Genomic DNA, 4,330 nt, shown 5'->3' with positions numbered 1-4,330 from the left:
GTGGTCCACCTGAAAACTACAGTTTACCACCCCCAATTGAAGAATTAAGGTGAAGGTTAATGGTCACGTTTTTAAGGCAGTGGTGAGACCAACAATGATGCATGGAGCTAAGACATGGACAGTAAAGGGGGCGTAGGAGAAGAAGTTAGATGTGGCAGAAATGAAAATGTTGAGATGGATGTGTGGAGTTACAAAAAAGGACAGAATAAGAAATCAGAGGTAAAAAAAAGTGGGAGAGAGATCTAAGAAAGAAACAGGAAAGTAGGATGAATGATGTAATGAGGACTGAAAATGAATATGTGGGCAAAAGAGTGATGGGAATAGAAGTACAGTGGTAGGGAAAGCAAGGGAGGTCAATGTGAAGGTGAATGGATAAAGTAAAAGAAGATCTGAAGGAAAAGGGACTGACTGGGGAGGAGATGCAGAAACGAGGTATATGGAGAAGGTTGATCAAGGACATCGACCACACATAGAAGTGGGAAAAAATGAAGAGGAAAAAGTTATCAGAAAATGAGATGATTGACTCTTCCCATGAGATTAAACACAAAGACCTATTTTTACATAATGTCAAGTTTCACTAATTGGTAAAGTGGACAGGTCATATGCAAAGATAATTGTCTTTTGATTCTGCTGTTCTCAGAAGAATGATTGGAATTCACACTGGAGCTGAAAAATACAATGAAGCTTCACAGGAGCACGCAAATATCATGAGGGGTGTTCTTTAAGCCGCTTTTCATGTACAAAATCGATGTAAGATGTTACGCATCCTGTGACTGAGTGGGTGATGCAAAAGGAGTCAAAACACGTGAAGCGTTTGCATACACCATAAAACAGGAATAGACACCCTTTCACTATATGAAATGGCTGTCATCTTTCATTTTTTCACATTCTTTCCTGGCAGGGGAGATACCATGATCACCAAGGTGGTTTTCCCAGGGTGAGGCTCAGCCATACCACATGCACTTCAGAACAAGTCATCCACCCAAAGCTAAGCTTGTTTGGCCCAGTACTTGGATGGAAGACCAAACAGGAAAAAGTTTGGGTTGCTGCCAGAAGAGGTGTTGGTGAGGCCAGCAGGGGTGCTTACCCTGTGGTCTAAATGTGCCTCACAATACCCCAGTGCAGTGATGGGGACACTGTGCTGAAAAAATGGTGCAATCCTTCCAATGAGAAGTAAAACCAAGGTCCTGATTCTCTGTGGTCATAAAATATCACTGGACACTTCTCATAATGAGTAGGGTTTATCCCAATCTCTGGGCTAAATTGCCTACCACGGCCTAGTCATTCTGGCCCCCTAATAATCCTGTGTCTGTAACTATGAAGTGGGTGCCATATGTGCTATTGTTCCGTTGGCAGTTTGCCACTCCTTAGGGTGCATTTCAAGAAAAGGGGATACTGTAAATACACCTTTAAAGGGGAGGTTGTAACACAGAAGGGACGGTTGGTGCTGAAGATTTTAAACTGAAAAAGAAGGGGAGGCAGAGAGACATCGTGTGGTGGAGCAAAGGAAAGCAACGAGGTAGCGCCAAGAAATACACCTGCTGGGAAAAGGTTTTTTTTGCTCACTCAATGATACAACGGAGACACGTCTCTGAAGACAGGCTTTTTTTTTGGTTTCGCTGACAATTCTTTGGACCGGTAAGACTGAACTTCTTTGTTATCGGTTCAGCGACCGGCGTATTCACTTTGTCCAAGAACAGTAAAGACAGCAAACCTATTTGGAAAACCGGTTTCTCTTAAACAAGAACATCTCGCCCCTAAGCTGGGAAAGGTGGGTTTGATGCTATCTTATGTACTAGTTTGTTTTTTGTCTATATGTAAAATATATATTTGTATATTTTTTCCCACCTCTTTATTTGTGGTATTGCTTATAGCAGCGTTTCTCAACCTTTAAGTATTTGCGACCCGAGTTTTCATAACAGTTTTAATTGCGCCCTCCTAACATTTTTTTGAAAGGAGCACACTAATATCAATTTGTTTTTTTTTAATTAATGATATATCATAGATACATATTTTATTATACCTACTTAACTTTTATCAACACTTATTTAACTCTATATTTATTTTTCTAGTATCAGAATGTAGTTTAAGTTAATGTGTTTTGGTTTCAATACATGTATTTTTCATATTTTTGATTTTTGATTTCTTTTTTTCACATCTTCACACCCCCCTTTTTGTTACTTCGCACCCCCCTAGGGGGGCCCGCCCCACAGCTTGAGAACAACTGGCTTATAGTTTAATGCTGAGCTAGGACATGTGGTGAGGGGTCAAATAAAAGGACGTGCGTTGGCTGCGTTGCCCCGAAAGATTTTCAATATCAAACTGCTTTGCTCCAGCGGTTTTCTGATTGTGCGGCAACATGGGGTTTAGTTGTTCTCCCGGAGTAGCGGTACAACTAAATATCTCTCTCTCAGTCCTTCACTACCTAACAAGTAATGTGTTGTGAGCATACTGGCACAAAAATGGCTACCATTGCATCATCTAAGTGGATGTTTCACATTAGTGGTGGTTGAAGTGAATCCCCACTCACTATGTAAAGTGCTTTGAGTAGCGAGATAAGTGCTATATAAATGTAAAGAATTATTATTATGTTCTTTTTTATCCATTTAAATATGGTATGCAGTATGACTACACAACTAGAAGGCTGTCTCTTTAATCCCAGCCTCAGATAATATGAACATGTTACTTATGGTAACCTGAATATGCTACAATTATAAAACTATATATGGAAATATTTATTTCTAACGTTCCTTGGGGTGATGTTTTCTATAGCAATACACAATACAAAATAAGGATGTGATGTAAATAGAACTAAAATAAAAACTGCAGTATCTTATTTAGAATCAGTGCAACATTATTGTATCAGGCCGAAAATTCATTTGGTAACGTGCACTACCTCTTAAGTGACAAAAATACATCTGTAAGGCAATGCGGAATAAATAACTCATGTTTAGTTATACATGTTTCAATATGTGTGAATTGAAATCATTTCAGTCTTTATCATTTCAACTGTACAACATTTCCAATACTGATCGACTATTTAAAATAGAGTCTAAGGAGACAAATGATTAATTCATTTAAGTTAATTTCTCTTGATAAGTGAAACATTCAGCTTCCCTCTACCTAGAATAATGTCATTAACATCAAGACTTTCATACAGGCTGTTCAGTGAGCAGGGAAGAGATGTAAAAACAGAGAAAACATAAAATGCAACAAAATAAAAAGTTTAAAAAAGCCCTGCTGCTTTATGGGTCTTCCTGAACAGATTTATATTCACGGAGCAAAACAATAGGAAGACTGGGAAGGGCCTCCTTATGCTCTCAGAACAGTGTCACCTGGATTACACGAGATGCTGGAAACTTTCCTTTGAGATTCTGGTCCAACTTCACTATCACTCAATTTCTGCGGATATGTTAGCTGCACATACTGTACATCCTTTGAATCTCCCGTTTTAATACATCCCAAAGGTGCTCTGTTGGATTCAGATTCCAACGACTGGGAAGGCCACTGAAGAACACTTGAACCCATTATCATGTTCATGAAACCAGTTTGAGAGGACTTTTGCGTTGTGACATGGTGTACTATCATGCTGGAAGCAGCCATTAGAAGATGAGTACATTATGACCATGAAGGGTTGTACATGGTCAGCAACAATACTCAGACAGGCCGTGGCTTTTTGTTTTATGTACCATGTGTTTTGTAGGTGGTTCCCCAAGTGGTGGTGCCACCTTCACATTACCACAAGGGACTGCCCTCAGCCCTATAAAGTTTGAAGAAAACCCAAAGTCCTTTGTGGTCCATTGAATGTGCCAGGGAGTGGTGACTTCTCATGTTTTAATTGCTCTTTTGATTATTTGTGATTATTGGATTTTTGACCATTCTTGCATTTTGTATTGAGACTGCGTCTGCTTTGGGATTGCCTATTTGGAAGGCATTGCCTTCTGTGTTTTTTATTTTTTTCTTATTTCTGAATATTTTTTATATAAAATAAAATTATTCATAATAGACTCAATATTTGCCCTTTTTCTGAATGGCCAGGGTTTGACGGTTTTAACCCCTCTAGTGAGCATTTTGAGTAGTTCTTTAGACTCTGGTGCTTAGGAATTTTATGGTTCACAACAAAGAGAAAGAGACTGCAAGCTCCATTATAGCGTTCATATTTTTGCAGAAACAGCAACAGCGCTGAGCTCTTTACAAAAGTGTCAGAAAAGCAGCACTTGAACTGAGAGTAAGCTCCATTTGTGCAACAAGCAGCAACTAACCTGAAAACTCTTTTTGAAAAAAAATCTAATAGAAAGGCAGCCATTCTCCGCCAAGCCTTTGTGCCCAA

At 39.1% G+C, this 4,330-nt stretch overlaps 1 pseudogene; it reads left to right on the top strand.

The window, feature by feature from the left end:
- Positions 1 to 886: 886 nt before the first annotated feature.
- On the top strand, positions 887 to 1,092 carry LOC120517062 (annotated as a pseudogene).
- The last annotated feature ends 3,238 nt before the right edge of the window (positions 1,093 to 4,330 follow it).

This window comes from Polypterus senegalus, chromosome 16 (genome assembly GCF_016835505.1).
Source record: "Polypterus senegalus isolate Bchr_013 chromosome 16, ASM1683550v1, whole genome shotgun sequence".
Classification (NCBI taxonomy): Eukaryota; Metazoa; Chordata; class Cladistia; order Polypteriformes; family Polypteridae; genus Polypterus; species Polypterus senegalus.
This window is presented reverse-complemented; position numbering and strand designations above follow the sequence as displayed.